This window comes from Carcharodon carcharias, chromosome 20, assembly GCF_017639515.1.
Source record: "Carcharodon carcharias isolate sCarCar2 chromosome 20, sCarCar2.pri, whole genome shotgun sequence".
NCBI classification, from domain to species: domain Eukaryota; kingdom Metazoa; phylum Chordata; class Chondrichthyes; order Lamniformes; family Lamnidae; genus Carcharodon; species Carcharodon carcharias.
In genome coordinates, this window is record NC_054486.1 from 83,012,078 (window position 1) to 83,036,765 (window position 24,688).

Genomic DNA, 24,688 nt, shown 5'->3' on the forward strand with positions numbered 1-24,688 from the left:
GGCAAAATTAGATTTTATTTGTAAATGCAACAAAATTATTAATTGCAAAAAGGCAAGTCAATAAACAAAGTATATTTTTTGTTGATGCTGAAAGAAAATTCTCAACAACTTGTTTTTAAACTTGTACATTTTCCCCCTCAGATTACAGGAATGAAGTTATGACAGATGAGTGGGGGGACCCCTGACCCCACCCCCAGAAATCCACCTCCTATATTTTCTACATGATTTGTGCACCCAACTGTTTTTAATTTAAAGCAACAGGAAAGCTAAATGAAGATGTAAAATAAATACAGAACATTGTAGAAGTATACAGAAGGTGAGTCAGTATCTGTAAAGGAAATGAATATACCCTTTAAATTTTAATCAAACTAAACTAAATTTAATTTTATTGAAAATTATTGCACATCTGTGCTTTCCCTTGCATGTTAAATGTTTTCAGATTCCCATTCTCTAAAAATTACCTACAAGACATAATAAAAGGATTGAATTATCCCATTATTCAGCAGTATTGATCAGTCGTATAAAATTTGCTGCAGTCACAAATTCGTTCCAGGCAGTAAACAGCACTGGGTGTTATTTCTTTGCCAAGCTCAGTACAGCACAGTACATCGTTAATCAGTCAGAGCTGACCTGAACATTTATCCCACTTCAACCAAAAAAATGCACTTAGAAATAAACAAAAAAGTCTCTTTCCGTAAAGTATAGATTGGTTTATTGCTTACACAATGTTTAGCAAATTAATCTATTTGTCAGAGAAATATGGTGCTAACTAGATGCTTCTTACCTCTTACCCAATGTTAACTTAATGGCATTATTTAGTTGACAGGTGAATCATTCATTACTCTTCTAATAGTCAAAGTAACATTTGGGATACAATACACCTTTTCAACTTAATTACCTTTCTGATCAGAACATTGATTACAGAAAGATTTTATGATGTTTAAAAATAAAGATTTCTAATTTTTATTAATCAAAATACAAATAGTATTTAAAAGAAAACTATAGTGTTTATACCCTATGCAATGCTAACAAGTTATCTACTTCTGGGGGTGCTATCAGAGTACTCATGAATTTCAAATAATAAACCCGTTTAAAAGCGAGGAGAGAGATTAAGCTGACAACTATTGGCCAGTCAACCTAATGTTGGCGGGGAAACTTTTACAGACAATAACCCAGAACAAAATCAATTAACACTTGGAGATTTATGGGCTAATAAATGAAAGTCAGCATGGATTTGATTAAGGTACATCATATTTGATTAACTTGATTCAATTCTTTAATGAAGTAATGACTGATAAAGGTATTGCGGTAAATATATATATATATAAATATAAAGGTGTTGACTAAGAAAGGAAGACTTGCATTCTTGTAGCACCTTTTAAGACATCCCAAAATGCTTTACAGCTAATGAAGTACTTTTGAAGTGCAATGTTGTAATGTGCGAAATGCAGCAGCTAACCTGTGCACAGCAAACCCCCACAAACAGTAACATGAAAATGACCAGGTAATCTGTTTTTGTGATGTTGTTTGAGAGATACATTTTGGCCCGGACATCCAGATAACTCCCAGCTCTTCTTTGAATGATGTCATGGGGTCCTTTGTGTCCAACCTGAGAGAGCAGATGTTGCCTCACTTTAAGGCCCTGAGCTTCCACAGAATGGCAATCACAGTCGGATTGCCACTCTGCTCCTTTTTACCTACCCAGTTCGGGGACTGCACATTTCTCACCCGATCTTCCTCCCTGGGCCTGGTGAGAAAGATGTAGTGCAGCAACTCCGGAGTGCTTTCTGTGGAGGACAGCAGCGTCGGGAGAAGTGAAGCCATACCTCCTTTTTACGGCACTAGCTGCCTTAAAGCGAGTAAGTTTAAAGGTTTTCGCCACCTAGAGAAGCCAAGGAGAAGGTAAATGTGTAAGGTAAGTGGGTGAGGGGTTAGGGTAGTCGGGGGTTGGGAGGGTAGTCAGGGAGTTGAGGGGATAGTCGGAGGATTGAGGGGGTTAATGCAGAATTCCCTCTGTGCTGCAGTGGAGTGTCAGCAAAGATTTGTGTGCTCAAGTCTCAAGTGGGACTTAAATCCAGAATTTTCTGACTCGGACATGAGCCACAGCCAAAATGACCAAGTTCCACATCATTGGCTCGTTAGTAAAATTAAAGTCCATTGGATTGAAGGGACAGTGACAATGCAGATACAAAATTGGCAAAGGGACAGAAAGCAGACAGTTGTGGTAAACGATTGCACTTCAATGGGATCTGCTGCTCTTTTTGCAGTAGGGTATACAGGACACCATTTCAAAGGCTGTAGATGACACAAAACCTTGAAATGTAGTAACCAATGAGGTGGATAGTAACAGAATTCAGGAGGACATAGGGTGGGATTTAAATTCCCGCTCAAAGTCAACAGACTTCTCGTTGCTTTCCAAATTTTCTGGTCTTGCCTGCGCCAATTCTCACCATGAGCAGGACTGGAAAATCCCAGCAATAGATTGGAGAAATGAGCAGATACATGGCAGTTGAAATTTAATGCAGAGAACTGTGAAGTGATAAATTCTGGAAGAATAATGAGAGTCATAATCTTTGAATGTGACAGGACAAGCTGAAAAGGCTGTTAAAACAATATGGGAATATTTCACTTTATTATTAGAGGCATAATCTACAATGGCAAGCAAATTATGGTAAAACTTTATAAAACACTAGTTAGGCCTCAGCTGGAGTAATGTGTTCAGTTCTGACCATCACACATTAGGAAGGATGCGAAGAGCTTAGCGAGGGTGCAGGGTAGATTTACTAGAATGCAGCCAGGGATGAGGGGATGGTACCAAAGAAGAGGCATCTTATTTATGCGGGAGAGACTGGGGGACAAAGTGAGGCTGTTTTCCTTACAGCAGGGAAGGTTAAGAGGAGATTTTGTAGAAATGTTTAAAATTATAAATTATTTTGAGAGAGTAAATAAGGAGGAGCTGTTACAAGTGTCAGAAGGGTCGATTGCTAGAGGAAACACTTTTTCTAAAAAAAAAATACAGTGGGCTAAATTTACATTCTGGGATTAGGACCTCGATGTTGTGTGCATCCCTAGGTCCTGACCCCACTCCATGTCTCGTTGGCACCTGAGGCCCAACTCAATGTTTAACAGCAGGTCAGTGGCCAGGGTCCATGCTTGCCATCAAATTAAGGAAGGCAGACAGGGTCCTGAGCTCAGATGTCCAATACAAAGCCTTCCAGCGCTGATAGGTTGGCAGCCTCACCGCCAAAGGTGGGAGATGCTGATGTAGATAGGAGAGTGAAGCACCCTCAAGATGGAGACACTCTCTGAAGAGCTATTATAAATTCTTAAATTCAAAAAGACCACAGCTGCCAGGTGATAATTATGAAGGGCAATTCCTCCACTGGACAGCTAGCAATCATGCTGTGGCCTTTTGCTATAGTGAGTGTGATGGGAGGTGGTCTACTAGCAAGTTGGAGCCTTCCCTCCACCCCAGTCTATCACCAGTGGGCAGCTTCCATCACTTGGCTGTGTTTCAACCTCAACGAGGGGCCCAAATGCCACTTCTAGACAGGTAGCCATCATCTCCCATCCGATCTTGCATGAATGAAAAATGGCCTAGAGGCAGGACTACGGCGGCAGACCAGCACGCGGCCAGGAGTAGGGAATTGCGGGTCCATCCTTCTCCTGTCCTGCCTCTTCAGACAAATGAACATCCTGCTCAATGAATCATTGTGATTGAGAATGCACTGCCTGAAAGAATGGTGGAAGGAGATTCAATAGTACCTTTAAAACACGAATTGGATAAGTACTTGAAGGGTAAACATTTACAGGGTTATAGGGAAGGAGCATGGGCGTGAAACTAACTGAGTGGCTCCACCAAAGCAGGTTGGCTTGGAATGGACTCCTTCTCTGTGTTGTACCATTTATGATTCTACTGAAACAGTTTCAGATAACATTCAAAGCTAAAGTTGGCTACTTTTCTACCTGAGTGGAGGAAAAAAGTCTCAAAGTTACCAAGTTTTATGCATCTCCTGCTGACCTCAATAACAGAATAACATGAAAAACAGCAAGAATATAAAAAAGATTACAACATTTTAGAGAACAAACCTCACACCATAGACCACCAAATCCCTTACTGTAAAGACAAATCTACAAGACTCAACATGATGGCATTTTAAAAAGGTCTTTTACTCTCTGAAAGATGTAAATCTATCTTCCCATTTCAAAATCATAAACCTGGTTTGAATGAAGAAGGTCGTTTAAACCATGGTGATCTCATCATTCTAATTTGACAATTTCTGATTAAAAACGATCTTTAAAGGGACAAGGTGTAAACAGAATTCTGCATGGTAGTAACTAGAACATTGGATGGATTTTGTTAAAGAACATCCCACAAAGCTCACTGAGATCTCGCTGCTCACAAGCGCTGAGATTTTCATTCCAGAATTTCCCCTGCTCATTAACAAAGATGCAGCACCTTTTAGCAGTTACCGCACTTGAGGTTAAACATAAATATTTGTATTTCAATGTGACATTGTGTGTAATCCAATTGTACATCTAGCTTTACTTGAAGGGTATTTTCTTTTTGAAACAAAATACAACTTCTGTAGAAGACTGTTAAAAATATGAAGTCTAAGTAATTTAGGATTGGTCATGAGAATCATGTTTGTATATGGCTTGGCCTAAATAGCCAAGTGGTTATGGTACTGGGTTTGTAACCCCAAGATCAAGAGTTCAAATCTCACAATGGCAAACTATGAAATAATGTAACTTCATCTGAAACAGATGGAAACGGGTTTGTACTCGAAAGAGTTACAATTAATGTTAATTAATTCCTGTGTTTTCATTCTGGTTGCTGTTATGGGCTGGAATTTCATGGAGTCAGGAAGACTCCATGCAGGTGTGAAAATGATGGCTGGGACCTGATTCCAAGACTCCCAACCCCATTCCCAGGGTTTCTTATTTTCACCAGTGCAGGTTAAGGGTGCAGGCTGCTGCGGTTTGCGAGCCCATGCCCTGCAATCCCGACCTGGCAGGCTCCAATGCAGGGATAGGCATGCCGTAGTCCTCCGCAATTTTCATGGAGTTGGGCCAGCTTTTAAAAGACTTTTGATTCACGGCTCTACAGTGGTGTCGTGAACCACAGCGTGAATGAGGGAACCTTTTTAAAGGCAAGTTCAAAAGGTCTTACCCACACCCCCACGTCAGGCTATGCTTCCCCACCCACCCCACTGGCCCCTCATACTCTCAATGCCAAGCCATGTCCCTCCACCCATCCATGGTCCCTCACAACCTCCATGCAAAGTTATGCCACTCCTTCCACACCTATGCCCATGGTCCCTCCTACACTCCATGCCAAGCTATGCTACTCCACCCACCCCTTCATGCCAGCCTATGGCACTTCCATGCCCATTCATCCTCTATGCACTCTGTATAGAATCAATGAACTCTATAATGGCAATAGGATGTGTTGAAATGAATGTCTGGGCTTTCAGCCAAGAATGCACATTGAGGCTTGGCTGAGAGCCCAGACATTCATCATTATATTGAAAAAGCTGCGCCTCAGTGAAAATATTGCTTGATTGACAGCTCTGGCTCTCTGATCTATTCTGTCAATTGTACAATTTTTATTTACACAAGATAACAAGGTTTCAAGTCTTGCAGTTTCTTCTATTCTTACTTTAGAGGGTCTGGATGATTGACACTTCTATTGGGTTTTAGGGAAAGGAGTTTTTAAAAGACAGTTGGAAGTTATGAATGAGTGACCTTGGAGAGTGGGTGGAAGGGCATAGGTTGTCATGGAGCTTATAGAAGGCCATGGGGAGTGGGTGGAGGGGCACAGTATGGCATGGCGGGGCTTGGTATAATGGGCCATAAGGGGTGAGTGGGAGGCATGAGGTGGCATGGGGAGTGTGTGGGGGGTGAGGGCTACAGAGCCTTATTCTTTTTATTATAACTATGACAAAGTCCCAGAGCACTGAAGTGGGCCTTTTAAACAACTTGTCTCAGCACCTGGCAGCCTCCAAACTGCCTTTGAACATTTTCTAGGGGCAGTGGGCCTGACTCCAGTTAGCACCCACCTCCTACCCCCCCAGAACAAAAATCCTGTCTTTGCTGGGAGGAGATTAGGCCAGTCTGCTTGCAACATTGGTGTCACATTTGACCCAAGATGAGTTTCTGATCTCATATTCATGTGAGCACTAAAACCATCAATTTCCACCTCCATAATATTTCTCGACCCCTGCCATCCACCTCGAAGGTGAAAATTCAGCCCCATATGTGAAAGGAAATCAATGACTAAAAATATGGTCAAATGGGGTGAAATTGTACTCATTCACAGGAAATACTTTGTCTGCTAAGCTAATTGGTGTTATCCTCTAGTTTACCTTAATCAACATAAGGGTCAACCAATTTTCATATGTATACATAAAGCATTTTTACATTAATATTCCATAATACCCTTGTCTATATTAGCTCAATTGAGTTTTCTAGCTTTAAAAGGTATGCACATTGTCACACAGTGATTATCAAAGAACAGATAGAGAGAATGTAAACAGAATGCGAGCATGGCCAGCAAAGTGAGACTGGCCTATAGATACGAGTGACAGAAAATAAACTAAATACACTATGAAAGTGAAACGTGTACTTAAAGACTAAGCTTAAGATCAACATTAGATGCCAAATGCGGAGAGAAACTAAACAATAACATGAAAGTGGAAAATGTGAACATGGGGATAAAGAACCCTGGGGGTAATGCTGACTTGTGGTAACTTGTGATGCGTAACACAGATGATAATGATTCAGCCCCCAATTCTCCAGAGTCAGGAACATAGGTGCTGCTGGGGCACAAAGTAGAGGGCAGAGGAGAGAGCCCCCATTTAGGATTGAACAAAGATGGTACTCAAAAGGGATGAAATGGTCAGTGCAGTCAGCGTCAACTCGTTGGTGCCATGTATATCAATTTGATGCAACAAGAAGTTTAATGACCTGCCCAGATCAGACAAGGTAAGAATTAACCACAGCTTCCAATAATTTATGGAACTAAGCATATTTGCACTTACAACCAACAATTTTAGAACCTAGACAAACAGGGAATGAGTCAGCCCATCTCAGGAAACCAACAGGGAGGAAGCCATCGGGGACTTCCACTGCACATCTAATTTCTTTGCCAACAAGAGAACTCAAGGAGGTCCAAATTTAAAAAGAAAATTGTTTGGAATCACTGTTGAAAAAACAGCAAAATCTTTAAGAAATGCTTTCTTCTGGCTTTGCGCCTTCTACATGGCATTGTGCACTTCTTACACAAGTGTACAATGATGGCTACATATAATTAAAGCAAGCCCATTAAATATGTAACAGGGAGGTCATGGCCTCATTAATAAACTTTAAGTCCAATGAAGCTGGTGGAGTCGAGTTGCAAAAGCCTCCTGATCCTCCATCATTGCCAGGTCAGAAAATAAAATCAGCATTTTTAAGGCACTTCAAGCAACGTCTGTCAAGTTTCAATTCTCTGCACTGTGTGCTAACCTGTTATTGGCTCATGCAAGCAGAACACGGGAATTGCAGAAACAAGAGGAGGTCATTCAGCCTTTCAAATTTGCTCTGCTGTTCAATTAGACCATGACTGATATGCACCTCAACAACCATTCTGCACCTTTGCTCCATGTCCCTTGATTCCCTTAGTTATGAAAAATCTACCAATCTCAAACTTGAAAACTCCAACTGACCACAACTTTCTGGGAGAGAGCATTCCAAACTTCAGCTGTTCCTTTTATGTGGAGCAAGCACTTTCCAATTTCACTCCTGAATGGCCTAGCTCTAATTTTAAGACTGTCCCCTCTTCCTCGATTACCCCACCAGCTGAGATAGTTTCTCCAAATGTACCCAATCAAATCCTTATAATATTTTAGCCACCTCGATTAGATCATCCCTCAATCTCATATACTCAAGAAAATACAAGCCAATTTTATGCAATGCATGCAGACATATACTTTGTAAAATGTTTAGTTCATGAATCTGCCATGTGATGATCTGCCCAATGCCACCTATATTTGGTTGTATGGCAAACACAGGGTATTCTCCTTCTCTATCCATGACAATGCGAGAAAGCGATGATTCACCAGGCCTCTGCTTCATATCCTTCATCACATGCACCAGTATTCACCCTCTTAATGTCAGGAGGTTAGGCCAGTCGGTTTGCAACCTCGGTGTCACATTTCACCCGAGATGAGCTTCCCATCTCATATTCATGCCATCACTAAAACCATCTATTTCCACCTCCAACACTTTCCTGACTTTGCCCGCCTCAGTTCATCTGCTGCTGAAATCTTCATTATTGCCTTTGTTACTTCTAGACTTGACTATTCCAACACACTGCTGGTTGATCTCCCACATTCTACTTTCCTTAAACTTGAGGCCATCCACAATTCTGCTGCCATGCCATAACTTGCAGCAAGTCCCATTCCCCTATTACCCCTGTGCTTGCTGACCTACATTGGCTCCCTGTCAAGCAATGTCTCGATATTAAAATTCTCATCCTTGTTTTTAAATCCCTCCATGGCCTCGCCCCTCTCTATTTCTGTAATCTCTTCCAGCAACACAGCTTTCTGAGATACCTATGCTCATTTAATTCTGGCCTCCCTATTTCAACTGTTCCATCATTGATGGCTGTGCCTTCAATTGACTAGGCTCCAACTCCTGGAATACTTTCTCTACACCGCTCCACCTCACTACCTCACTTCCCTCCTTAAAACCTACTTCTTTGACCAAGCTTTTGGCCATCTGACCTAATATCTCCTCATGTGACTCAGTATACTGTTTTATAATGCTCCTTTGAAGCACCTTGGGATGTTTCAATACATTAAAGGTGCTGTAGAAGCTGCTGTTTCATACACTAGCCTGGAACCATCTATCTGAAGAACATTAGTCAGTGAACTAGAGGAAAGTACACAGGGTGATGTGTAGAGCATACTTTGTCAGGAGAAGCTGATGGAGAAAAATAAGGTGGAAAACATTGTCACTTAGGATGTATTTCCCTTAAATAAAAAGGCTTGGGATCCAGGTTTAATGGTTCTTACTGTTGGAGAGTATAATCTCCTCAAGTGGTTAATCTCTTATAAAAACAAACAAACAAAATTCAAGCTCCACATCAAAGACAGCTAATCTTTAAATTATAATTCAAATGGTGAACTCAGTACCCATTGCTGAGATAGCTATGGTTTTTGAAACCCAGCCAAACATCCATAATGACATAATGATAACCCTTGGGGAAATGTCAACAAACAGCTCTATTGAAAGTGTATGACCAGATGCTACATTTTTTTCGACTTTACACTTGTCGTTCAAAGTAGTCCAACAGAGGTTTTTTTTTAAACTCTCACTGACAGTTGCAGCCCTTTGTTGAAGTTTAAAGAGTGGGCCATTTAAAAAAATTAGATGATTATAGTTATATAGACCTTATCCGCTCATTAGGAGTGTTTACATTGAGCCCATCAATTTGTGATTCCTACACTGCATGTCAAGGCCTTTGCTACAATTAAAATTAGGTCTGTTTGAATTCAGCCCTTGTTTAAATGGTTCTTGCTGAGTTTGGGTTTCCCTCCAGTGTGAATCATGCCCTGCCCCCTTCTCCCTACCTGCAAAAATTGGATGTTGGAAATGGGAGCAGGCTTTCACATTCTGGTCCTCAAAAATCCAGCCTCGTCCGATGGTTTGCCCAAAGGGTAACAGATAGATGAGAAATAGGTGGGGTCAAAGATTCTTGGGAGGATATCAGAGATAACAGTGCTGAAGCAGGAAGAGAAGCCATTGTAGATAATTCTCTGGCTACGATTGGGTAGGTAAAATGGAATCAGGCGAGTGCAGTCTCAACTAGCTGGACAACAGTAGAGAGGCATTGGAAGAGAATGTTGTAGTCAACCATATAAAAGGCTACAAGCAGGTCAAGAAGGATAAGAAGGGATAGTTTACCTTTCCTACAGTCACATAGGATGTCAATTGTGACTTTGGCAAAGGCCTTTTGGTATTGTGGCAAATGTGGACACCTGATTGGGGGGATTCAAACATGGAATGCTGGGAAAGATGGGCACAGATTTGGGAAAAGATGACATGGCCAAGGGCTTTGGAGAGAAAAGGGAAGTTGGCGATACAGCTGTAATTAGCAAGGGTGGCGAGAACAAAGGTTGATTTACAAAGAGCATGCTGATGATGGCAGATTTAAAGGAGTAAAGAATAGGAACAGAAGAGTGAGGACAATTAACCAATATCAGCTAACCTGGGCAAAGACGGGAAGCTGGGTGAATGGCAGTTTAGTGGAAATAGGGTCAAAAGAATTGAAGGTGGGTCCCATGGACAAGATGTTCTCAAGAGAACACATGGAGGGGACAGGAGAGAAAGATGTAAATTCAGGGCTAGGGCAGGGGGAAGCTTTAGAGGGAGTTTGGCCTGGTAGGGTAAGGAAAGAAAGAGAAGTAGCAGAAGTAGCTGATCGATTGGCTTAGTGACAAAAAAAGTCCATGAGCTCTTTGCACTTGTTTTTAGAGATGAGGGTGGAAGAGACAAGGGACTGTAGTTTAAGAAGATGGTATGCAGTGGAGAAAGGAAGCTGGGGAATTATGCTTGCATTCGGGATGATCCTGGAATAGTGAGCAAGAGCTGATAGTGTTTTATGTGGAAAAGCCAGATCTGGTGGTGAATTATTAAACCAGTAATCTGTCATATTCATTCTAGTTCATGTTGCTTGCAGTTAAGAGAGTGGAAGATGAGGTTTCTACCAAGGGAATGGCTAGGGTGAGAGAGAGAAATACTTTTAAAGTGAAGGTGAGGATATGGTTGAGCAAATCAGTAGCTGCAGAAATGCTGTGGTGAACGCTGGGCCAAATGTTAGATAGTTGGGATTTTGAAAGTGCAGTTGCAAGTGAATTGGGGGATAGTTTTTTTTTTCCTGAGTGGATACAGAAGGAAGTAGGGTTGGGATGTGGAAGGGAAACGTGGATGGAGAGTGATACAAGGAAGTGATCAGAGATGGCCTTATCTGTGATTGATATGGTGGGAGTGGCGAGGCCAGGTGAGATGGCAAGGTTAAGGGGATGGTTGTGAATATGGATTGGGGAGTTTACACAGAAGGAGAAATTTAGGGAAAGGGCAGGGAACTCAAAGGAGAGACAGCATGATGAGTTGAGTTGGAGGTTCAAATCACAGAGGATGAGAAGACGCTGTTTGGTGCAGAAGCTGAGGGAGGAAAACAGTGAAGATATCTCGGTGAGAAAGTAGGTTGGTATTTGGGAGGGTGGTTAAGAGTGAGAATTTTAAATGAGAGGTGCGAGGAGTGGAAGAATGACTAATATTTATAAAGTGCATTTAACATAATGAAAGATCTCAAGGCACTCTAATGGAGCATTATAAAACCGAGTACGGTACTGTGCCACATAGGGAGGTATTAGATTAGACAGCCAAAAGCTTGGTCAAAGAGGTAGGTTTTAAGAAGTTTCTTAAAGGAGGAAACCACATTAGAAAGGTAGGGAGATACAGGGAGGGAATTCCCAGAGCTTGAGGCCTAGGCAACTGAAGACACGGCCACCAATAGTGGAGCAATTACAATTGGGAATGCACAAGAGGCCAGAATCAGAGGAACTCAGATATCTTGGCATGTTGAGGGGTTGGAGATTAAAGAAATAGAGTGTGGCAAGGCTATAGGGCAATTTGAAAACAAGGGTGAGAATGAAATGCGATGAACACGGTGACATGCTCAAAAGGAAACAATGATTCACGGGGGATTTCAGGAAGCAGTTCTTCACACAATGGGCAATAGAAATCTAGAGCTCTCTTCCCCAAGTTGTTGTTGCTGCTAGGTCAATTGAAATTTAAAAATTGTGAATTAAGAAAATTTGTGTTAGGTAAAGGTATTAAGGGGTATGAAATGAAGGCATGTAAATTAAGTTAAGATAAAGATCAGCCACAATCTAACTGAATGACGGAACAGACTTGTAAAAGTGAATGGCCTACCAGTGGAGCTATGTTCCCAGAGATGTGAAAGGTTGGAAGTGTTGTGAGAATGGATTTTTAAAACTATTTTAGGGAATATTGTGTTATTCTGTAAAGAAGGCTGGATGTGGATGAGATATAATTAAGCTGGGCAAGAGGTTGATAGGAGTCAGGCTGTCTGGGTGTTTGGAAACATGAAAAGGTTAAAGGTGTTAAGTTTGCGATGTGAGTAAATAGGTTAGATCTAACATGTGCATTTTAGATAAGTTGAGAGGTTGTTTGAATTTCAAAGGAGAGTCAGAGGTTGCAAGGAAAATGTTTGCATCATGCAGGAGTCCAAAAGTAAACAGTAGTGGGGAAATTATATTTTTATTGACCCAAAAGCAAAGCCAGGAAGGAAACATGAAAGATTTTATAACAAAAACAGAATTACCTGGAAAAACTCAGCAGGTCTGGCAGCATCGGCGGAGAAGAAAAGAGTTGACGTTTCGAGTCCTCATGACCCTTCGACAGAACTGTCGAAGGGTCATGAGGACTCGAAACGTCAACTCTTTTCTTCTCCGCCGATGCTGCCAGACCTGCTGAGTTTTTCCAGGTAATTCTGTTTTTGTTTTGGATTTCCAGCATCCGCAGTTTTTTTGTTTTTATGAAAGATTTTATATTTGGAAGGGTTTGAGTTTCAAAGGAATGCGAGAACAATGGGACTGAGATGAAAGGAAAAAAAGGTATATTGGAGTTACTGTGGACAGCTGTTGAGGTAGCGAGAGCTAGAGGTAACTATTGAGCTGAATAGCTGTCAAGCCGTTAAGCTGGTGGCCGGAGCTGTTTGAGCTGTTGAGGGGCTGCAGCAAGCAGTTTTATTCTGAAGTGAATTCCATAGCAAAGTGGAAGAGAGTAAAGGTCATGTGGTACACCTTTATTGAAGGTACAGCAGTCTGCCATGTGTAATAATACTGGATTCCATATTTAAGTATTTATAATGGAGTGTTGCCTGGAATGTATTTACTTGTGGGGTGACCAAGTAAAGTATTTTGAAGGGAATGTTCTGCAAGACTAACCTTAATTATGTAACTGTAATCTTGTGTGCTTACATTTTGTTTTGCTAATAAAACATTTACTTTTTTAAAAAACCCAACAGTGTTACTGGACTCTTACTGCTGAGATTGGTGTGTCCCCTTCTTGTTATTAGAATATATAAAAAAAGGTTGTGGCCCGTAAACCAAGTTTCCCTCTGGGATTTGGTTTGCGCAGCAATTAACACTAGATGTGGTTATAACAGTGGTTTTGATGAGGTAGCATGAATGGGTACTGTGACAGTTGAATAATGCAGAAATAAAGAGTCTGCAGTTAATGGCACCTTTGTGGTTGAATGAGGGAGGATATCGACAAGATTGTTAGAGCAGTGATCCAATGTAGTATTCAAAAGAATGGTTCCGAAAACAGTCAAAAACAAATTACCCTGTGCATTATTTTAGACTACTGCTTCTCTTCTGATTAATTCTTCTGCTGCTGACTGTCTTCTTTTGTGATATCATTTCATTGTAAGGCAGAATTACTTGCAGATAACAAGATTGGAGCAGCTAACCAGACAATATTAAAGTGTTAAAAACAAAAAAACTGCGGATGCTGGAAATCCAAAACAAAAACAAAAACAGAATTACCTGGAAAAACTCAGCAGATCTGGCAGCATCGGCGGAGAAGAAAAGAGTTGACGTTTCGAGTCCTCATGACCCTTCGACAGAACCAAGTTCTGTCGAAGGGTCATGAGGACTCGAAACGTCAACTCTTTTCTTCTCCGCCGATGCTGCCAGACCTGCTGAGTTTTTCCAATATTAAATTGTATTCACTGACAGATTCAGTCACTAGAAGTGTGTCCTCAACATTACAATTTAGCTGGGAAAACAGACAGCTGTTCAGTCATGCTTCTGAAGGATAGCCTTGATCTAACTGATGCTTGCCCACCTGGCTGAAAGAATGCAGAGGCAGTAATTGGATGTGCAGGAAGTATGAGGTAACTTCAAACAAAGAAAAGCCATGCAAAAGATGTAAACCAATCAGAACAGACATAAGGATATCTGGAAATCAGAGCTAAAAGATAGGAGAAAAAAAAAACCAATGCAACATAAGCAGAAGTTTAGGAGATAATCCAGGGCTCACAAACTCCAAATCCTGTAGTCTTATCTCCCCCATTGCTTAAAACCACCTGTTCACCCTAATAGTTGATGTACCTTAGTTCAAAATACAAGTTCAAGCTAAATGCCTTAGGTGCAGCGAGGGAGAACCAATTACTTATGTACTTTTGAACAGAGAGGAGTTAGCTGTTTGCACTTACCTGTGGTCGAGGCCCATTTGTTGATGTTCAATTTCTTTACCACCACAGCAACTTCCTCCTTGAATAGAGGACACTAATAGGAAGACATGAACTGAGGAAATCAGCCACCATTTCTTTGCGGGTGTTCCATCACTACAACATATTTATACAGAGCTTTGAACCAAATGCTTCAGTGTACTAGATCAACGCAGGTAATAATCCAAACTTGAATAATGTGTACTACTAAAATACGTTTTCATACTATGGAACATACATTCTATGGCCCACATCTGGCACTCAGCCTTAGGTATCTGGCCATCAAAACTCAGCTAACTTGTTTTCAATTGCATTTATGTTTCTTTTTCTCAGATTTCTTTTTTCAATTTCAGAGGCCTACGGCTGAATTTTCAGGCCCCAATGAGGGTGAGCACGGAGATGGGCAGACAAATAAATTCCCGCCATCATCCAGCATGCCAGTTTGCCAGCTCCATTCCAGCTCCAAGCCATTGTCTGCAAGTAGCCATAGCCAATTAAAGCCTGTTTTCAGAGGCTGACTAGAATTTTCTAGTGGGCCTCCGGATCCCCACAGGCATTAGGGAACAGTACAGCTGCCTGGTGGTGGCAGCGGCTTGGAATGGGGGTGGGGTGCGATGGTCCAGGCAGGCTTAGAGGCCCTTCTTCCCTGCCTTGCTTTAGCTTAGCCATAGGCCATTCTGCGGAGGGGCTCCCCCTCCACACTGGTGGCATGAATGTTGAGGGAGTTTTTATTTTACAGCTAAAATAATTGGAGAGAAGGCACCTCAATCTTGGGGCCCTCTCTCTCTCTCTCTCGCTTACCTGCAAAGGCAGCCTGCTGGTTCTTCAGTGCCTGAAGGCTTCCTATTGCCCTTGCAGCTTCGACAGCCCATCTTTAATTGGACAGCAAGCCCATCCTCTGGTCATTAATTGACCAATTTGGGGAAAATCACAGCTGAGTGACTGTCCCTACCCAGTGTGGGCTTCTGACCCTCAATTGACCCTGATGGCAGGTTCCCGAAGCCCACCAGGAGAATCCTGCCCTGAATTCTAGATAAGGTCTGCTCTAGCACAGCTCTCTTTACATACAATTCTAATTCTGAATGTCAAGATCTGGGCATATTTATTTAAAAACTTCATATAAGTCCAAAGTGTGGGACACACTTAAGTGGTTCATGAAGACAAAACGGTAGGAGTCAGTAGCAAATAAAAAATGGATGCAATTTAATTGCTCAGTCACTAGATGATCCAATAACCTACTGATTCCTGGACTGCACTTGCCACTGACCTCAATAAAAGCTGCCCACAAAGATCTAGCTGGAGCACTGATTTCTCCTATTCCAATTCCAGCACCATCAACAGGCAGTCCATGCTGTCCAGCAACAATGAAGTCATCAAGCGGGCTGAGGAGCCATTGGGGTTGAAGAATTCATACAGACAGCAAACCAGAAAGTAAAAAGCATGAATTATAACTCAATTGTTAACAATTTACAGAAAGCGAAAGCGAGATTGGGATACACACAAGGAATTAAAATAGACACCAAAATATCAAACAGACTTAAAAAAAATACAAAATTATTCATTTAAAACATCTTGAAGTGGACAGACTGTAACTCCACACTTATAAAATTAGTTTTTCCAGAGTCAGGAAGGCTGTTTAGCAATAATTATTACTCAGTACGCCATTAAAAACACACTTAGCTTCATTCAACAAGGTTCAACATTTTAATGGTTTTTATGGCAAGAATAGTGCCTAAAAAGTTGAAGTTTGCGTCAAGTCACCAAGTTTGTATTGATTGCATCCGTTAAGATTTCAACAGTCAACCCTGTGGAGGATCAGGATATCACTGACAATAACTGAATTTCCAAGTTTGACTACGCCAGAGGTTACTGTCAGTTTTAAACAGTAATGATGCTGAGTGCCAATAGCTTCACTACAACCACAAGCTCCAGGGCATTATGCGTTTTCAATTATGAAAATCAGTACTATACAGGTCAGCGGAACTACAGCCAATGTGACTCAATCATCTTGCTGTGATTCCACATTACATTCCCACCAGGAGTTCCAGCATTCTGAAAATTCATAGAGCACTTTTTTTTAATGTTTCAAAATCATGATGAGTCTGGACAGAGTAGATAGGGAAAAATTGTTCCTGTTGGCGGAAGGATCAAGAATCAGAGAACACCGATTTAAGGTGATTAGCAAATGAAGCAACAACAGCAGAAGCAATGGCAACAAGAGGAAAAACTTTTTTACGCTGCGAGTGGTTAGGAGCTGTAATGCACTGCCTGGTGCAAGCAGATTTAATCGAGGCTTCAAGGGAGAATTGGATAATTACCTGAAGAAAGTAAAGTTGCAGGGTTGCAAGAAAAAGGCAGAGGAGTGGGACCAGGTGAGTTGCACTTGTAGAGGCCTGGCACAGACATGATGAGCTGAATGGCCTCCTTCAGAGCTGTAACCATTCTATGATTTTATCATAAATGTTTTATAAATTTGGCTCAATTTAGTTGCCTTTATATCCTATTTCTAAAATAGATTGAAAATAGCCAAGGTAGTGGAAATTGTAATTTTTCCTAATATTGAAGAACAAAAACCACCCAACCAAATCCAATCCTCTGTTGTGCAAAAGGCCACTATTAATCAGCAAGCCACTTGAATGATTTCATTTTGTTACATGACCTATATGCACTCTGACTGCACTCTGTTGCTCTAGCCATAGGCTCCATACAGCAGTGGCTAGGTGAGAGGGGGGACAAGATACCTGGACATCGATCCAGGTGCCCTTTCTCCTTAGGAAGACAGGGAGGTACCAATGCACACCCAGATGGAGGAGGAATACAAGCCAACTGGCCGGGCGCCTCCTCTCATGGTTTACCCAGGGTATGTGGCCTCTCCTCATCCCCTCTGTCTTTAACTCCATTGCCTCCAGTAGATACGATTGAGGCTTCCCCGTACCTGTACAGGACACCCCCAGGAAGCTGAAGCCCTCAAGGCCCCAGACTTCCAGAGGAGGCACACCAAAGTCATCGGAGGCAATGGAGCATCACACTCAGCAGCCTGCCTCCACCTCTGCTGTTGATGTTGGGGTCACACCAAGACGTAGTGGCAGGAGGAGAAATAATTCATGAGAACACAAAAGGTGGCATGTGTGTTTTTACAAAATTCACTTTGTCACATGCAAATATTGCACAATATACTGTTTTCACTATATTCATGCGTGCATCATTATCTTTTTTGGGAACTGATTAGTCAGACAACAAACTGGCATGCCTCATGGCTGACACTCATTGAAGGCTGAAGGGGAGCGTTAAACATCTGCTTTGTTGTGTAGGAGACTAGGAGACTATGGTGCAGTGTGTTTGACAAACATCATAAATAAAGACTGACCACAATCTGTGGGACATAGAGGAACACTTGGCTCTACAGACACTCCATTGTATGTAGTGGCAAGAAGATTGTCGGAGATTATGTTCCATAAGGACAACTGAAGTCAAGGACTTGCAATGATGCAGCAGGTTCTGAGGTCTCGGTCATGATAGGCCGCTTGGAATATGCCCACTGGCGCATCAGCTGTCCTGGGTAATGCTCTTCAATAGTGAGTATGTGACAGAGGTTCATATTATTGCTGCTCTAAGTGGTAGAGGACACAGTTTCAGGGATAGGTCCTGGGGGAGGGAAGGCTGGCAGGAGGTCGGTAGACATTCTGAGGAAGCAAACCTGTCCTGGCGATAGGACAATGGCCCTCAATATTGGGTGAATTGCATGTATGAGATCACCTCTGGTATCCCTGACACGTCTCTTCATGGCACTAGCATCCAGCAGAGGCTCGTGTACATTCATGTCCTCTTTCTCATGCTCATCCCATTCATCCACTTCTGAAAGGACAGTTACTGCCCATTGTCCTCCTGATACAAGGGTTCGCCACATTGCTTGGCTATGTTGTGCAGTGCACAACATACCACAACTATCTATGAAACTCTCTGTGGTGCACTCTGTAGAGACTCTCGAGGCCTGTCAAGGCAGCGGAGGTGCATCTTCAACATGCTGATGGTCTATTTGATGATGGATCTGGTGGAGGTATGGGTTTGCATTGTACTGTTTTTTTGCTGCACTATAGGGATGCCTCACTGGTGTCGTCAACCAGGTCCAGAGGGAATAGCCCTTGTCACTTAGGATCCAGCCGTCAATCCGGGCATGGGCCTCAAAAAACTCAGGAAGCTGCGAGTTCAGCAAGATTTATGAATCATGAGAGTTCCCTGGGAAACAAGCGCAGACTTACAGGTTTCTTCGCCTGTGGTCACAAACCAATTGGACATTTAGAAAATGGAATCCCATGTGGTTCACATCTGCCGCTGGCTGCTCCCAGGGAGCTCCAATGGCAACATAAGTGCAGTTAATTACCTCTTGCACGTTAGGGGAACAAGCGATGGTCATGAAGCCCATTGCCCTGGATGTCGTCACCTGTGGTGAATCTGATGGCAACATGATTTGGCATAATGGAAGAGGGCATTGGTCACCTCCTTGATGCACCTGTGTGTGGCAGCCTGCAAAATGCCACAGATGTTGCCTGTGGAGCCCTGGAAGCGTTTGGTGGCAAAAAAACGTAGAGCATCGCAGTCACTTTGAGGGTCACAGGCAAGGGGTTGCCACCAAATCCAAGTGGCTGCAGGTCTTGCTGCAGGATCTGGAAAATTTTGGTGACCACTTTCTGGGATGGCCTCAGGTGTCTCTGGCATTGTCTTTCGGATTTGTCTGCATCCTAAAGACACGCTGACAGGCCAGTAACCTTCTCCAATGCGTTTCTTTGATGGCTGCCTCCTGACAACCCTCCCCACATTGCTGCTGCCTGCTGCTGGCCTTGCAGCCTCAGTTGCTGACCGTGAGGGCTCTCCTTTGTCACATCTCCTTCCCCCAAGGTTGTAGCAATATTGGGTGTATGAGACACATAGACATTCCGCCAAGTGAACTGTGTGAAAAAGGCAGTCAATGATTTGGGCAACTGTGTGTCCAGCGGGATCATCCACACAGCTGCTGATGCAGTGAGACTTTTCTACTCTTCCCATTGTCCACACCCAAAACTCCACCCACCCCACAGTGGCTTCCTCCCAATCTGAACTCCTGGCATCTACAAGTAAGTTTTTAGGCATGGCGAGTAACAGTGCACAAATGACAACCCCCGATCCTCCGCCCAACCTCTGTCACCTTTGACTTTGCGCTCTTCACCCTTAACCCTCCCAACATCACTGTGAGCCCGCCCCCTCTAATCCTTGAACCTCCCCTGCATCAGTTGGACTCTGTCATCGTGGAACTGGACATGCCATCTTTTGCACTGTCCTCCCCCGGCACTACCCCCATCCCTGTTAAGATTCCTCCTCTGATCCCAGACCCTCCCCCCATCATTGTTAGAGATTCCAACAGATCCCATGACCTGCCCGACATGACCTTTGAATGTCTCTACTCCTCCCTATGCCCCCCTACCAAATCAAACTCCCTCTGTAATTGTGAACATTCCCTCTGCCAGCCAGCACCCTAAAGTAGACCCACAGAATCCAACTTTGGATGGTACTGACCCTGCCCTTTAGGCTTCTCATTCACTAACTACCCCCACCACCCCAACCACACCCTTCCCGCTGCTCACTTCCAAGCTCTGACCCCACACACTGTCCTCCCTCAATTCCCTCTTTTGGTCCTCCACGCCCCGGTCCAAATTCCCAACCAAACTCCCGCACCCCTGACTTCCCCTTGCCGGTCCCTAGCCTCCATCCAAGCTGCCATTCGCCTGCTCCCTTTCCTTGTACTGCAGAGTTCGGCAAAGACAACCACTCATCTCAAACACAACTTTGCAAAACTGACTGGTGCATGCCACCTTTAAATGAACGTGAACCAGGCGCCATGAGGTTCCCGTGCATCACTGACTTAACCTTGGAGGTAGGACTTAATTTCAAAAACTTTTAAGATATGAGTATTCATGGCATGCAAATGTATACAAGTATGAACCTGTTACGGAGTGAGGCCTGAACCACCACTGCCATGCCACCAACAACTTTTCAACCTGAAACTGCTGTTGTAATCTAGGAATTCTGGCTCATGCATAATTAACTCACCCTACTCACCACATTTCTCACGCCCAGGGTCATCATTGAATTCAGCCCATTTTCTCTTGCTGTACATCACAGAAGTGCCAGGTACCAGGAACATCAATCTACTTCTCTGGAATTCTGGTGTTAATGTGCACTTAAAGTTCAATATCATCAGAAGCACATTTACTCATCTCTCCAAATTAAATAAATTGAACCAATGGTTGAAGAAGGTGACATGTGTGTGGGCACTAATGCATCATAAAAAAATGCCCTGAACGTTTAGTCCTTGCATTCAGTCAATCTTACTGGATGTTTGAAGAATTCAGATTTGAAATTCCAATGATAAAACTCATTTGTAAAGCCTGCTGACCATTTTCTTCAGAAAATATGTAAGCAAGATTACCAAAAAAGTTTCATTGCTGGCTGTATACTCTAAATATCAAAGTACATTGAGAATTAAAGGAAACCCCCACAAGTCCACTAGGTGGCACCAACATATTGCAATATAGAAGCAGAAAGATAGCTTTCACGTCAAGTCTAATTCCTCAAAATGAATTAAACAAAGTTTGACTCAAGATAGGTAGATAAAAATCACAGAATCACCAGGCTAACTGTAAAGCTCCAACAATGTAGCAAAGTTTCAATGTAAGGAATGCTGCTAATATTTAAAATAATAGTTTCCATACTGGCCATGCAGATGTCCACAATCTTAGTACAAACCGGTGCCAAACTGCAACCAGTTTGAGATGTCAAACAATAAAGTAAAAATCATGGAAAACTTCAACCGATAGTAAAAGGAAACTTATTCAATCACTTTGGAAAGAAATTTAACACCAGCTCCCAGAGGTGGAAAAGTAGTGTACTCTCTGAAGCTTCACAGCTCAGTCACTGGAAAAAGAAAAACATTTCCTAATTTTAATTCTGATCTTTCATATTATCCACATAAAGCTTTAACGTGCTTTTGGTTATTTGTTTGCCACAAACTTATTAAAGTAACGTTTAATGCAAAATGTGAATATTACATGGTAGAATAGTAACCTAAAATTATTGTTGAAAAGACATTGTTGTTCCCTTTACAATTGGTATTCTTGTGAAATCAGTCCTGATTTGTGCAAGATGAAAAGCTTGGACAATATCTCTCCTTTTTCAGCAATACACAATAGTAACCTTCTTAACAAACAAATCAAACACTTTTAATTACTTGCCCTGAACCACCATTTGTACATTTTGATGGATACATTCTGCAAGTTTTCACAACAGCATTACATCTAGTCTCCGGTGCTTGAACGGATTTAAAAGAAGCCGAGAACAGGAGTTTTGATTTTGGTCCCAGACATCAAATGCAGGTCCTGACTCTGCACCATGTCAGGAGCAGTCACGTGACATTGATTTTGCCTGGATTGGCCAATTAATGACCAGAGGGTATGCTCACTGTCCAATTAAGGGCAGAAAGTGGGCTTTCAAAGATGGAGGGCTAAAAAGAGGTCCTTACACATGAAAGGTACTGCAGCCTGCTACTGCGGATCAGAGAGAGAGAGAGAGGGCATCTCACTCAGCACGTTAAAAATACTTGAAGTATACAATGGCCACAGCTGCTGGTCCTGCACTATGGAGGGCAGCCTGTGGCTAGGTAAGCAGGTGTGGGAAGGAATGGTGGGGCCTCAAAATGAGCCAGGGGTGCTTGTTGGGTCCTTCCCCCATCTTATTGCTGGCGGGAGCTATCTCCAGTCAGCTGTTGTGCTCCCAACGCCACCAAGGTGACCAACTGTCCCATACTTAATGGGATCATCCTCTGATCTAGTTACTTGTCCCATAGTGTTTCTTCACGGGACACCAATTTTCTAGTATTCCTATGTTTTATGTGTCTTTGGTGCTTACTGTGCATGTGCTGTCATAACATCAGCCCGAGTCTGCCTGGATTTGGACTGGAGCCTAGAAGGAACAAGCAGCATGGAGCGCTTGAATGGTGCCTTGGTGGACCCACTGAACTTTGTAACTTGTAACAATCAATATGTATTTGATATATTTGAATATCACAATTGTCGCAAATGCTGTGTTCTTTTGTATTGTGTGTGAATTGTAAGGAAATAAATAAATAATCAAGAGGCTAATTAAGGCAATGATCAGAGGCTGACTGGAATTTTACAGATGGCCAACTGGCATCCTGTAGCATCCAGGGTGACCAAGTCCCTTACTTTATTTCCTTGGACACCTCGCACGTGAGGAGGGGGGGGGGGTGTGTGTGTGTGTGTGTGTGTGTGTGTGTGTGTGTGTGTGTGGGTGGGGGTTGGCATGATCCAGGTGGGGGGTTAATAGCCCAGATGCCCACATAAGCCTTGCGCCTGCCTTCACTCCCCCGTCAAATCTCGGTCTTGGGCCTGCCTTCACTCCCCGATTGAGCTTTGGGTCTGCACCCAATCCCCCGACTGAGCTTCAGGCCTACCTCCACTCCCCAACTGAGCCTTGGGCCTGCCTTCACGCCCCCACCTAGCCTCGGGCCTTCACTCCCCGACCGAACCTCAGGCCTGAACCCCAGAGTGAGCCTCGGGCTCCCCTGTTCACCTGTTTGGGGTTGCCAGTTGTGCAACCACTCCCTCCCCCTCTCCGATCTTAACTATCCTCACCAATCTGAAATCTACTGTGTTTATCACATATTCCCAAAGATAATTTCCATTTTCTAATGAGGACGGCATCTTGTAACAATATGCTAATTACCTAAATTAATTAACTTTGATTGTTGTTACATGTTTGTACAGGAGGGGCAGGTCATAAGTACTTGCTTGAAAGTTGACTTTCCTCTAGGGAGAGAGAGAGGTACGCGGGTCATAACGTATCGATCGGAAAGCAAGCTGAATCCTCATGCGATACTCTGAGATAACTACAATTTATTACCATACATGAGTTTACACACTTACTGATGCAAAAAGGAGAGCAAGAAAAGATCAGTATCAAGAACAGTACTCGAGATTACTTTAGAGCTTAAAAAAATGTGTATAAGAGACCAATGGTTAGACGTTTGCTACTATATCATCACTAAGAATCTCTAGCCAGGAGAAATCTTTTCACTATGGACTTGAACAAAAGTTTTGTCAAGACGGTTTGTATGTTCAGGGGTGTTGAATTCTTTACATCTTGGCCATGCTCTCCAAACTCTCCGGTCCTGCCCATGCCGATTCCCACTGCGGGTGGGATTGGAAAATCCCAGCCAGTGTGTCTTATTGATTTACGTGATAAAGCAGTCACCTTAACAAGCTACCGGCACTTGCAGGTGGGTAGCTATTCCATGCCCGACCTGACTTCCAGAAAAATGGTTGGGGGAGGCGGAATGAGTGCCAGAGAACTGACACGCTGGCTGGCAGCGCAAAATTACATGTTTGCCCACCGTAGTTCTTGCCCCCATATCGGGGCCAAAGTCCTGACCTAGGCATAAGGTTTTAATCTGTGCTCAGTCCTTACAATGTGTGGACTTGTCATACGTTTCATCCTAAACTAGCAATTTATTTGAAAAAAGTGAAATGAAGGAACAAGAGAAATTATTTATAGTTAGCACAACAATACTCGGCATCAGTAAGTTAAACAAATCAGATATTGGGATTTATTAGAAGGCCAATATTCAGCCAAAATAGTGAAGTAATTCAATCACTTTATAAATCATTAACGTGACTGCATTTAGAACGCTGTATCACTTTTGTTCGCAACGGTACAAAATATTATTGGAAGAATACAGAGGCGATCAACCAGAAAGATTAAGGGGGTCATGGGTTATGAAGGGCTATTGGACATGACATCAATGGAAAAGAGCAGGTTGAGAGGTGATATGAATGTTTTTAATAGGATTCAAAATGGGACTGCATAATGTCAGCCATGAACAATAAACAAGAGGACACACCCACGCTTGAGAGGAATTGTGGGGGAGGAGGTGTGAATTCAAGATTAATCTGCAGAAGCATTACTTCAGTGAGCGAGTAGTAAATCCAAAGGGAGACAGTGGAACCAATTAGTTAGATTTCTTTCATGAAATGACATTTTGGAGTACAGTATATGACTATTTTTTAAACATATATCCAAATCTAGCATCCTTGGGAGGAATAGATGACTTTGGACCTACACTTTCCAAAGATTACTACCAATGGATGTTTCCTCACCCCATGTCTGGGTCTGTTGCAGACTAATTGAAAAAATTGATTGCTTTAAGTCAACAACTCCATTATCATGTGACTACCAGCATGATAGAAGATGAACTAGATGGACCTTGGTTTTTATTCAGCAAGCAATTCTCATGTTACTACTTCTAAGTATTCCTTCCTTTAGATCTCC

General features: G+C 42.6%; 1 protein-coding gene and 1 long non-coding RNA gene across 6 annotated transcripts in view; both read right to left on the minus strand.

Annotated features, from left to right (window-relative positions):
- rtn1a (reticulon 1a) overlaps positions 1 to 24,688 on the minus strand; it is a 215,735-nt gene that overhangs the window by 68,781 nt on the left and 122,266 nt on the right. The window lies entirely within an intron of this gene.
- LOC121292717 lies at positions 1,792 to 15,685 on the minus strand. The gene is made up of 3 exons (XR_005946317.1): positions 15,579 to 15,685; positions 14,297 to 14,369; positions 1,792 to 1,882 (listed from the first exon to the last, which is right to left on the minus strand). It is a non-coding gene; the product is annotated as an uncharacterized LOC121292717 (long non-coding RNA).